General features: G+C 40.3%; 1 protein-coding gene across 5 annotated transcripts in view; it reads right to left on the bottom strand.

Annotated features, from left to right (window-relative positions):
- Positions 1 to 11,087, bottom strand: part of GULP1 (GULP PTB domain containing engulfment adaptor 1) — a 319,288-nt gene extending 308,201 nt beyond the window's left edge. For 2 of the 5 annotated variants that reach the window (XM_049887639.1, XM_049887638.1), the window contains exon 1: positions 10,541 to 11,087. The gene's annotated coding sequence lies outside the window, so the exon portion shown is untranslated. The other 3 variants (XM_049887637.1, XM_049887636.1, XM_049887643.1) reach the window with 2 other exon arrangements.
- Positions 11,088 to 13,347: the final 2,260 nt, after the last annotated feature.

Here is a 13,347-nt window from a genome sequence, read left to right as displayed (position 1 = left end):
TAGAATGGCCCCCTAGGTTTTCTTGGCTGTAATCTTACTGAAAGAACCCTGGTGACTCGGTGGTTAAGCAATTGGCTCCTAACTGAAAGGTCGGCAGTTCCAAACCACTCACCCATTCCACAAGAAAAAGACCTGGGTATCTGCTCCAATAAAGATTGTTGTTGTTAGGTGCCATAGCCCGTAAAAAACCCGTGGCCGTCAAGTTCCAACTCCTAGCGACCCTATAGGACAGAGTAGAACTGCCCCATGGAGTTTCCAAGGAGCACCTGGCAGATTTGAACTGCCGACCTTTAGGTTAGCAGGCGTAGCACTTAGCCACTATGCCACCAGGGTTTGAGTTGGTCCCAATTCATAGCAACTGGATGTACAACGGAAACCCTGGTGGTGTAGTGGTTAAGTGCTATGGTTGCTAACCAAAGGGTCGGCAGTTCAAATCCACCAGGCGCTCCTTGAAAACTCTATGGGGCAGTTCTACTCTGTCCTATAGGGTCACTATGAGTCGGAATAGACTTGACAGCACTGGGTTTGGTTTTTTTGGTATGTACAACAGAATGAAACACTGTCTAGTTCTGTGCCATCCCCACAATCGTTGTTATACTTGAGTCCACTGTTGCAGCCATTGTGCCAATCCATCTCCTTGAGGGCCCCTCTCTTTTTTGTTGACCCTCTACTTTGCCAAGCATGATGTTCTTCTCCAGGGACTGGTTCTTCTTGATAACATGTCCAAAGTACGTGACAAAGTCTTGCCATCCTGCTTCTAAGGAGCATTCTGGCTGTACTTCTTCCAAGATAGATTTGTTCATAAAGATTACACTCCAGAAAACCTAATGGGGCAGTTCTACTCTGTCACGTGGGGTCACTATGAGTTAAAAGTCAGCTCCAGGGCTCCTAACAACAACAACAATTTTTACATTATCTCCCATGGCGTCACCAGATGGGTTCTGGGGTCGAACCAAGCTTTTGGTTAGCAGCCAAGTACTTAACCGTTAAGCCATCAGGGCTCCTTTAGAACACAGTACCATTCTATAAATGCTATTTTTGCTATCATTATTTTCCTGCTCAAAAGAACTTTTTGGTGTGGATACACAGGTATAAGAAAATAGTTTAAGGAAATGGTGCAGATGCCACGAAGGATGTCTAAGTTTAGGGCATTGAGGTGCCTAAATAAGATAAATAATTTAAGAAGAAAAAAATTACTTTCACTTTTCAATTATCTGAAAACTTACCCTTTCTTCATTTTATACCTGCTGTGAGGTGATTTGTCATCTTTTCAGCTAAGATTTCCAAAGTAGATAAGCAGGGTCCATTTATAATCATTTCCATACCAAGACGCATTTATTCAATTCAGAAACCCACAAGAATGTGGCTCCCTTTTAAACCAGGAAAAGGTCACCAGGAGGGCACTGCTACTCTGTAAAGGCAAAGAGATGCCCCAGGACATTCCCTGAACTACAGCTTCCAAAAGAACAATAATCCCCTGAGAATTCCAGCACTTTGTATTCTCTGGCCTCTCTTGCCCAGTTTTCCCTGTGTGGTTACTTTTTTGTGGCTATGAATGAAGGTCATGATCTCACAGAGGAAGCATCTCAGGCATGTTTATTTCATTCTTATGCAAAAAAAAAAAAAAAAAACCTATCAGCATCTCAATTTTAGTAATGTAGGAGGTCTTTTTACTTTAGATGTCTCAATCAATAACTGCCCTCTGATGTCTCTTTCACTTTCCTTTGAGATTCAAGTTACTGGTGGTCTATGTCTCTCTTCAAACTATCTCCATACTTTCAGTCATCCACACAGATACCAGGTCTGATACATTAGCCTTTCTCTTTCTTGACCAATGACTCCACTGCCGCTCTGCTTTCCCATAGGTTTTTAACACCTGTAACTTTTTCCTGTTTCAACAATTGCACTTCATCTGCACTTCCTACATAACCTAGCTTTCTATTTCTCCCACCCCTGATTCCCAGAAAACCTGTCCATTGTCATACATGCCTATCCTCTGACCTTGTTAAATTATTCCCAGTTTTGTTTGCCTCCATCTTCTGCTTAAAGCACTTGGTTAACTATTTCAGTTAAGGAGAGTATTCATACCCTAAAATATATTTCACTCCTACTTTTGTTGGTTGTCAACTGTGAGTAACTTTTACCATTTTTAGAGTAAGAGGACCAAAAAAAAAAACCCTCAAACCCATTGCCTTTGAATTGATTCCAACTCAAAGTGACCCTATAGGACAGAGTAGAACTACCCCATAGGGTTTCCAAGGAGCCGCTGGTGGATTCAAACTGCCAACCTTTTGGTTAGCAGCCAAGCTCTTAACCACTGCACCAAGGATCCAAATAAGAGGATGGTCACTTGTATCTCCATAATTTGATTACAAAAAATTAGTTGCCATCCGTCCAATGAATTTCAACTCATGGTGACCCCATGTGTTGCACAGTAAACTCCATAGGTTTTCATGGCTGTGACCTTTTGCAAGCAGATCTCCAGGCCTTCCTTCTGAGATACCTCTGAGTGGGTTCAACTCACTAACCTTTCAGTTAATAGCCAAGCCTGTAACTGTCTGAGCCAGCCAGGGACTTCTATACTTTGACACAAAAACCCATTGCCGTCGACTAAATTCCAACTAATAGTGACCCTACAGTACAGAGTAGAACTGCCCCATAGGGTTTCCATGGAGCAGCTGGAGGATTCAAACTGCTGACCATTTGGTTAGCAGCCAAGGTCTTAACTGCTGCACCAGCAGGGCTCCATATTTTGTTTGATACAAATGCATCACAGAAACCAATATGCATAATGATGAGTAATTTAAAAAGCTACCTCAAGAACATGGTGGCAGGAAATAATTAAATTGCTAATGATTCCTGTGACTACTGTTTTATAAAACTAGTTCTTACTATTTACTGTTTACTTTTTTTTATATCTCTGAATAGAACTGCATTTCACAGTTTTCTTTAATTTTACTTCTCTCAGCTTGATCTTTTATATTTAAAGTTTTAAGTTAGTATCAACATCAGACCATTGTTGTTACTGTTAAGTGCCGTTGAATCAGTTCCAACTCATAGCAACTCTACTGAACAGAGTAGAACTGCTCCATCAGGTTTCCAAGGAGCTGCAGGTGGATTTGAACTACTGACCTTTGGGTTAGCAGCCAAGCTCTTAACCACTTCACCACCAGGGCTCCAACATCAGGCTACAAGCTTCGAATTACTCAGAATAGGTACTGGGTTGTTAATGTTTCCAATACATTAAAGACACCATATAGCCAAATAAACAGTGAGCTAATTTCTTGAATTGATTAGATTATAAATTTATATTTCAAATTATTTTATTTTATTGAATAGTGTATTTCTCAGATATATGTAGAATTAATTCATCTCAGATAAATTTACTTAATAAAATGATTAATCTACTTTCTGTTTTTAAAGAGCATAAAAAAGTATGGTGATTTGAGCAATAAAATGTTATTATACAGCAATAGCATTACCCATGTCCAAAATGTCCAAAGTTTATAAAATCCAAGTAGTCTATAAACTTTCTTTAATAATTTAAATTATTTCTAAGATGTTTATTAACAAAATTAATACACTACTTAATAACTCTTTAATTAGGATATTTTCTGTTATAAGTAACAGAAAATTCTATTTCACGTTGGCTTGAACAAAAAAGAAATTCATCAACTCATCTATACTACACTGCATAATCAGCGTCCACTTTTTAAATACATTCAATTACTACATGCAACATAGAGATAAATGGCTTTGAAAGTAATTCAGTCATTCAATTGTTCCTTACAGCAAGCCGAGCTTTCTCTATTTATGAGTACTAGCAGTGATGATCAGCATTTGTGTTGGAGAACATTTTTTATGATTATAATAGTCACATTGTCAAGGGCATAGTAGGAGAGTTCAGCAAACAGCCAAAATTCCATGTTACTATCAAGTCCCTCTAAGTCGAACACAAATGAAACAGTTACAGACAATAACATGCAGTTTTACCTATAAAAATACTTTAAAAAGTACTCCCAAACCAATGCCATCAAGTCGATTCCGACTCATAGAGACCCTATGGGACAGAGCAGAACTGCCCCACAGAGTTTCCAAGGAGCGCCTGGCAGATTTGAACTGCCGACCTATTGGTTAACAGCCATATCACTTAACCACTACGCCACCAGGGTTTCCCTGTATTTTTAAATAAAACTCTTATTAGCACTTAAAAACCTACGTTTTAACTCACCTAAGTTGAAATCTGGATAAATGAACTTATTTGCTCTTACAATTTTACTTTAAGACATGGCAGCCTCTTGATGGTCTTAAATAGCTAAGAGCTAAAACGAGAAGCTAAAACCAAGTTTATTTTTTATATCAACTTTTAATAACCCAAAATTTTGAGGTTTGCTACCATAACACCAAAATCCACTGCTGTCTAGTCAATTCTGACTCACAGCAACTGTATAGGACAGAGTAGAACTGCCCCATAGGGTTCCCAAGGAGCACCTGGTGGATTTGAACCGCTGACCTTTTAGTTAGGAGCCGTAGCTCTTAACCACTGTGCCACCATAGCACAGTTGGTTCTTTTGCCTTTTAAACTAAAAGGCTTTCTAAAATCAATATTACCTATTTAAATAAACCACGTGGATGAAATTATCAGTGGAGGAAATGTTGTATAACTGTTCGAAAATATTATACAGCCAAATCCTTAATGTTACAGTTAGTAGATTATTTATGCCATAGGTTTTCATCTCCCAATCTCTCAGCTGGTTGGCTGTGTTTCGTGTTTCGGTCATTTAAACGAATATCATCATTTCCACAAGACAGTGGACTAAAGAGTGAACTCAAATCATTCAATCTTGTTTTTGTTGGCAGCTCTGGCAAAATTTATTAAGATCTCTGAAATTCTTGGGGGGCTGGAGGTTGAAGTTTCAGAAGACAGGTCAACTGTAATACCTGAAAATCTTTACACAAAAACACTACATTTACACACAATTCTCACTTCAAGTTACCTTACAAACTTAGCAGTAGTTTCTACCTTCTAAGCAATGAATTTACCTCCTTACAGCAGCTTATTGCACGTTTGCCTTGCTCTACTTAAGTGCAGAAAAGGCCTCCATGAGTAAATGATCATCAGAGCCTGTAAGCAAAAATGTGGGTAGCAGGTCTTGACAACTATTTTTCTCTACCTTAACGGGTACAAATAAAAGTTTGAAAACTCCTTTAGAATTAAAAAAATAATGTCAAGGATATCGATTCCAACTCATAGCGACCCTACAGAACAGAGTAGAACTACCCCATAGGGTTTCCAAGGAGCACCTGGTAAATTTGAACTGCTGACCTTTTGGTTAGCACCTGTAGCTCTTAACCACTATACCACCAGGGTTTCAAGGCTATCTAGCAATGGCTATTTGGGAAAAATTTTAAATTAATTGTTAAAATTGGGCTCAGAAATACCAATTAATTTAAATTATTCATGAGATCCCTATTCCTTGTGAAAAATATATCTAGCACAAATATGGAAACATCAGAGAATATACACACATACACACAAGCAAGGCATGAAAGTTTGTAAGGTTTGCTCTTAACCTCATTACCTCCTCTACAAAAGGCATATGATGAAGTCAATAAATATGACATTATGTAGGTATATTTATATCCTGTTAGTAAAAAACAAACAAAATAAAGGAAGCAAATGTTACCTAGATGTGCTTTCTTGTGTACACTCTAGAAAATACATCCAAGGCTATTCAAACTCTGAAAAAGTCATATTAACCTTTGCAATGTAGTATAAAGTATAGGGGCAATCACAATTGCCAAATGGTTTAACTCAATTATATTAAGTGAGCAAGTTGGAGCAGCTTTTCCAAAACTATTCTTTAGCAGATAAAATTGAAAGACGATACCATTTCAATGAAAACAAATGCGCTTTTTCTCCTTCACAATATTGGAGTCAAGTAACAGTCTTCTGATGAAAAATAATCTTGAGAATGGCTGAAAATATTTTCTTAGCATAAAATAAACACAACACTAGCAAATAACAGAGGCTGAAAATTGTATAAGCCCTGCTGTCTAAGCCTTACTCTGGAACCATGAATTTTAGCCATCCCTTTTAAAAATAAAGGCCTGATTTAAATTTCATATCCCCACTGTTTGGAAGCAAAATTATTTCCCTGTTCAAAGTTTATACTGTTTTTCCTCTTCCAATCTGAATATATATTTTAGGCTCCCATAGGAACAAGCTTAAGGTTCCTGATCTCTAAACGTGTTAAAGCAAGACTATTAGATCCAACTGACTCTAATATGTTTTGGGACCAGAACTAATGGCAGCCCTGCAGTTGTCTCCCATAACTATCTCCGAATTCATTAGAATATTTAAATAATATAACTTTTTTTTTATTCTTTAGAAGTTTTAGAAAACAAACTGCAATATTACTGAATGAAAGTCACAAGCAAAGCACTCTGCTAAGTGAAATTTAAATAAAAATCCTCTAATATAAAGCAAATGATACAAGGATTCTAAAAGATTTTAAACTTGAAGCCCCCAAAAAAACGTGGATAATTAACATTAAAATTACTCCGATATATGCCAGAACATCCACTTGTTCTTTGACAATTAAAAAAAAAAAAAAAGTGCCTTATGTGTAACTGAAGCCCTGGTGGCGCAGTAGTTAAGAGCTCAGCTGCTAACCAAAAGGGTGGCAGTTCAAATCCACGAACGGCTCTTTGGAAACCCCATCAGTCAGTTCTACTCTGTCCTGTAGGGTGGCTAGGAGTTGCGATCGACTCACCAGCAATGGGTTTGGTTTGTTTTTTTTCAATTGTGTAATTGGTGGCGCAACAGTTACCGGCTAAGCTGCTGACCAGAAAGAAGTTGGTAGTTAGAACTCACTCAGGGGCTCCTCGGGAGAAACACCTGCTCCCATAAAGATTACAGCCTAGAAAACTCTATGGGGCAGTTCTATTCTGTCATATGGGGTCACTCTGAGTTGAAATCGACTCGATGGCACCTAACAACAGCAACTTATTTTTTAGAGCTTCGCTATTAGTGAAAATGCAGCATCTGAAAATAAACACTGTGATTAAGCATTTCACCAAAAGATCTTATCCTTTAAACAAATTATCCATACTTATTCTGTTTTCTTTCTCTCATAAACTGACCTGTGCACCTGAAAAAGGGTTAACTTTCATGAGTGTAGCACACTATAGTGAGCTATAAAAATACACAGTATATTTTACTACTTGATATGGCCGATTACTAACTAAATATTTAATAATTACTCTATGAGGATTAAGAATTAACAAGTTCATTAATACAGACAATAAGCGGCATTCTGCTAAAATGATCAAGAAGTAAAATAACATGCACAAAATCACAGTGTTGAGAAGTTCTGAAATTTAATCCAAAGCTGATGGTATCCGGTACCATCACGTAAAAAATATTTCTGAATCAATGAATGAATGTCTCCTAAATCTATCCTCTAAATATTCAGGAAATTATACTGGCCATTGGAAAAAGAAAGTGTTTGCACATCATAAATATACCTAAGTTTCTCAAGTGTTATTTCTGAGAATACAGTTAAATTATGCAAATGTATTTATTTAGTAATTTGTCATAAAAACAAAGTTGAGATGATTTTAAAAATAACTTGCCTTAAAGATAAATATAAACTGAAATAAAAATAAAAGAATTTGGGTGATAGTTCTTTTTTGTTTCAGAAAATGACTCATTCTTAATCATAACACATCTCATCCAATGTTCTCAAAATTTAAAATTAGTGACTAAATTAAAGCTATGATTAATATGTAAAAGTAACATTTTACTAATTAAATACACACGCCACTATTACATGTGTATTCTAGGTATATTTATTCTTACCTTTCACGCTAGTCTTGTTCATAATCTTAACTGAGTCAGAAACACTAAAACCTTTATGTCTAAAAACCTAGTAAAATTATTTCATCTCCTTAATGCTCACAGTAGGCTAGTAATTATGTAAAGGAAAGTTTCTTTACTTTGCAAGTGGAAAAACTGAAATCATAGACAGGGAAAAGACTTTGCCAAGCATGATTCATAAAACCAGTCTCAGAGAGCAGGCTGATACTCACAATCTCAAATTCATCAATCCAAATGAAATAGGTGCCACATTAGTGTTTTTTACCATTCAACTCCCAAACACAATAATATACCTCCCACCCTGAAAAATGGGTAAATAGATGACACATAAGCAATTTTATTTTATAAAAGAAGGGTGTGTATTAAAGATATTATTAAAGATAAAACTTTGAGTTGGCTGATCTGGAACTTGGAAGCTGCAGGACCTTAAGTTCTTGGATAAATGTGTAAAATAATGAGATCATCCCAAATTCTACTCCATCAGGTAAAAGAGCAAGATCTATTTATCACGATCACTTTAAACAAACCAAAGGAAGACAATGCTGGACAAGTTTCCCACTTTAATTCCATGACCCAAATTCGTGCCATTTGAGAATACCTAATTGAATTACTCAATTTAGGTGGAAAACCATCTGCTCAAAGCTCAAGTCTTCAGTTCTTACTGGCTATGAAAACAAAGAAGTAAGGTCAAGGTCAAGGGATTGAAGTTGAGAACAAGCTTAGTCTAAGTTGAGGAGACAAATAGCAACAAAGTGTGAGCATAGAAAGTATGATCAGCACAAACAGCATCAATCCCTCAGCTATTCCACTGCAACACTGATAAGAAAGGATCTGACTTCCCTTCTAGAGCACTGTTGCACTCTCCCCAGTCATATCCAACTGCACTCTGTGCTTAATTTATTATTTTTTTTTTGCCAAGAAGACTGAATCTGAGTCACCCAAAAATGCTCAATGCAAAAGTAACCCCTTGTTTAAGCCCAAATACAACTAATAGCCCCTTTCCAATTACCCTCTGCAACTTCCCCCGTCTCTTTCAAGCCTGGCTACTAAACTCAGCTTAGTTTGGCTGCCGGCCAGGTTCCTCTCTTCTTTCCTTGTCAGTCGTAAAAACTTGGAAAACACTCCTGGACAGCTCAAGGAGACCTTTTAATCATGCAGCCGGGCAGTACCTTAGTCTGTCCGCTGTTTCCAACAGCGCTTTTAATAGCCAGCCACTGTCCTTTCCCAATCGGTGCGTTTTCTAGCAAAACTGCGTGGTTTGTGGGGGAAGGAGGGAAAGACTGACAGAAAGGGCACGATTTGCAGACCTGAAAAGTTTCCAAATTTTCTGTTTCCTATTACCTAACATTCACTGTACCTCATAATCTCCCTTCCTTCATCACCTAATGGATTGCCCATAAAATCATCGGCATCATAGTCTCCATAGAAATTACCCTAGAAATCATCGTAACTAGAACATTTCCCAAAAACTTTACTGTCACATGGTTGGTGCAACATTTTAAAAAATCAAGTCCCGAAATAAATGCATTAAATCTTTCCTGATTCCATTCTACTTTGTCAAACGTGTAGACTGAAATAGTGCATTCAAAAGCCTGACTCTAAGTGAAAGTAAGGCGAGCCCAGTAAGGAAAAAATAGCTATGACCCAGGGAGGGGTACCTTGATCACCAGCCTGCATTTACCCAACGTTTTTTTTTATCATGCCCAAGGTATCATGCCCTGCCACACTCAACACCAGCTATGTCTTCCTTACTCTACGCTGGCAAGCTAGTTCAGTTGCAGCGTCCAGCTTCCTGTTCAAGTCCCATTCAATATCGTAAACACATTCCAAGAAAGCCAGCCTGAGGAGAGTTCCCTCCCGCACACGGGGAATCAGCGCGGCGGCCCCAGGAGCTGCAGCACAGAGAACCGACCGCTCTGGGTTCTGGTCAGTGCAGCGAGTCAGGCCACGGGGAAGGGGACCCCTGTAAGCAAGCTTGGCAGCGGGCCGAGAGCCCAGGGTCTCACCACCCCGCCGCGTTGTGCGCCCCTCCGACGCAGCTCTGGTCAAGAGGAGCTGCTTGACCCACTCAGCCAGCGCGTAACCACCTAGATGCAGCCCCTGGACTTTCAAGTATCCTCCGCCGGGCCTCAGAGATTCGCGCCTCCCCGCCCCCATGTCCACACTCGCTCGCGAAGCAACAAAAGGGAGGTTGCCTGGAAGAAGTTTCGCTCTTGGGTCGCCTCGCCGTGACCCGGTGATGACTCCCCTGCTCTGCCCCGTCTGGTCCACACATCCTCAGCCGGACGGATCCGCGGGTGCCCCACAGCCTCCCCCCCGCCCCCCCCGCCCCAGCTCCTGCCCACCGGCCCCAGCCGCCAGAACTAAAGTTACCACAAAGGCTAGGGGAGGCTCCAGGAACCCGAAGACCGCTGCGCCCCCGAGCTCCCCTTCAGCCTCAAGCACCACCATAGCAAGCGTCAACAGGTCTTAGCCTCTTCTCGTCCTGGGCGACTTCCTGTCCCTTTCACTGCCCTAATTTCTCCAACCTGCCCGGTGGTGGCAGCGGCGGCGGCGGCAGCGCACAGCCCTGCGCTCCCCTGCCCCGGCACCAGTGGCCGGAACTGACCACGGCCCGCCACCTCCCGGGATATCAGCTTCTAAGAGATTACACATTACCTGGTGGGAGGATGGGCTTGCAGCCCCGGAAGACCCAGATAAATCGCGGTCTCTCCGTACCTTACTGAGGGATGCAGTCGGCCAGGCTTCGGGCAGGGGCGTGGAGTGCTGCCGGGTGCTCCAAGCCCGGCAATCTCCGCTCCAGCAGAGCCCGGGCAAAGCTTCCGTGGACGAGAGGGAAAGTTTCTCTAGTGAGCACGGCGCTGGAGTCGGGACCCCTCCGGCTCTGGTCCCCTCCCTCTTCGCGCTTTCTGTCCCCTCCCTCCTCTTCCTAATCGACTGGAGCCAAAACTGGAGCTGGCAGGGCTCTGGGCTCGGGACTCCGGGTCGCTCCTGGCTGGGAACGCGGGGCTCCCCCTTTCGGCCAGAAGGAAACGCTCCCAGACTCCGGCTTGCGCACTTCTGGCGGTCTCCTTGGACACTTCCAAATGGGACGCCTGTGTTCAAGCTCCCTGACTTTCTTTAATCTCTGATGATCTGTTTCTGTGGCCCAAGAGGCTATTCCCGCGGCTACTTGCAGAACCTGGGGGAGGAGGAGAGTGAGAGAAACCTGACTGGAGGAGGCGGGGACGTACCTTAGCCTGTCATTTGCTGGGACAGAAGCAAAAACACAGCCTTCCCACCTCCCGCAGGGTTTCCTTTTGAATCTCTTCCCTGAAGTACCGGATCAGGAGTACTTCGCCTTGTTTTATCTCTGTATGTGTCTTAACACAAATTTTAAAATATCTCTGCTAAGAAAAAAAAAAGTGTCAAAAGAAACACATACGAATGAGTAAAATACCCCCTCTTTTACAGCCTTTATCAAGAAAGCATTGACACAGTTGTTGCTGCTGCTGCTCTGACTGCACCTTTACAGACTTCTTTTTTTAAAGGGCTTTGAAGTAACAAAGGGCAGAGATTCGGGCTTAACTGGAAAAAAAAAAAAATAGAAGAAAAAGAAATACACAAAACAAAACCAAAAAAAAAAAAAATTGAAACTGCTTCAACCAACAGCTCATGCTCATTTGCTCCATTCAAATGTTTGCCTTTGAATTCAGGGCTTCTGTACAGGAGTCCAGGGAAAATATAACAAGCCATTCTTATTGACACTAGTAAAGCACTGTGTGGGAAGAACGGGGACGGGGAGGAGTACATACTCTTAGAGGCATTCTACACACGAGCAGAACTTTATTAAAATTTTTTGAGAAGCTGTTCAGAATTTCGTTTACTAAATTTTAGTTTAAATGTGAAAATAGATAGAGGAAAACGGCATTTGGGAAGGCTAGAAATGATACTGTGTTACAGTGGAATCCAGGGCTTAGAGTGAGACAGACCAGATTTCATTCCATACTTATTCAGTACCCTAGACCACTCTATGCAATTACAACTACAAAATAGAATTATATAAGCCAACTCACATAATCATTGTCAGGTTTACAGGAGTTAAAATAGAAGGTACTCGATAAATATTTGGTTCTTACGCCCCACCGTATTTGTCAGTAATTAGGAAAGGACGGTGTGGGAAGTTTCCTCAAAAGCTGAATGAACTGTCCCCTCACTGATGTTTTCAAAAAGAGGCTCTGAAATTGTTCAAGTAGAGACTTTAGTGTATTGAAGGTGTATTTCTTAAGCTGGCAGACCCTCCTGGTTTCTTAATGTGTCCTTGGGAGTCTAGAGTTCTTTACTGGAAAAAAAAAATTAATTTTGTATTTTCAAAATAGTATATATGTTTATAATCATATAATATTAAAATAGATTCGGTCATCTGGTCAAACTATTTCTAAGTGCTAGACTACCATTCGATTTATTTTTATAATCTGAATTATTAACTGAATGGACTGTCCCCTCACTGATGTTGTAAAAAAGAGCCTTATCACTGGAAACTACCTTTAGAGATGACCTACTTCTAGCCAAAGTCCTTTTTCAAATACATAAAACTGAAGTCTAAGGATCTTAAGTGCCTTCCCCTAAATTTCATGATTATTGTTGTTCAACTCATAATGACTCCGTGTGACACAGCAGCACTGCACCATACAGTTTTCTAGGCTGTAATCTTTACAGAGGCAGATCACCAGGTCTTTCTCCCTTGGAACCGCTGGGCAGGTTTAAATTGCCAGCCTTTCAGTTAGCAGCCCAGCACCTAAACTTAGGAAGTACCAAAGCTGGTAACAGATATCGGTTCTCTTGATACTTGGGCCAGGGTCCTTTCTAAGCTGTATTTTCTCCTTTACCACAACAGTTAAACCCGTTGCAGTCAAGTTGATTCTGACTCAGCTATCCTGTAGGGCAGAGTAGAACTGCCCCATAGGGTTTCAAGGAGCGACTGGTGGATTCAAATTGCTGACCTTTTGGTTAGCAGCTGAATGCTTAACCACTATGCCACCAGGGCTCGATATCACAAGCAGCTAAGCGAACATTAAACTAATTGTACTGAAAAAATTAATAGGAGGACAATGTTAGTTGATTTTTCTGTAAATAACAATTTACAAACAACTAAATGGTGTGGCTTTAGGTGATCACTTGGTATCAACATGATTATAAAAATAAATCAAATGGTAGCCCAGCACTTAGAAATAGAGTTTGACCAAATGACCAAATCTACTTTAATATTATATGATTATAAACATATATACTATTTTGAAAACACAAATTTTTTTTTTTTTTCAGTAAAGAACTCTAGACTCCCAATGATACATTAAGAAACCAGTAGGGTCTGCCAGCTCTAGTTTAAGAAATATACCTTCAATACACCAAAGTCTCTACTTGAACAATTTCCGAGCCTAAGAACAAATGAGGCTGCAGAGATCAACCCTTATAAACTCCATCAT

Source organism: Elephas maximus, chromosome 6, assembly GCF_024166365.1.
Source record: "Elephas maximus indicus isolate mEleMax1 chromosome 6, mEleMax1 primary haplotype, whole genome shotgun sequence".
Lineage (NCBI taxonomy): Eukaryota > Metazoa > Chordata > Mammalia > Proboscidea > Elephantidae > Elephas > Elephas maximus.
Note: the sequence above shows the minus strand (reverse complement) of the source record. Positions and strands in the feature narration are given on the sequence as shown.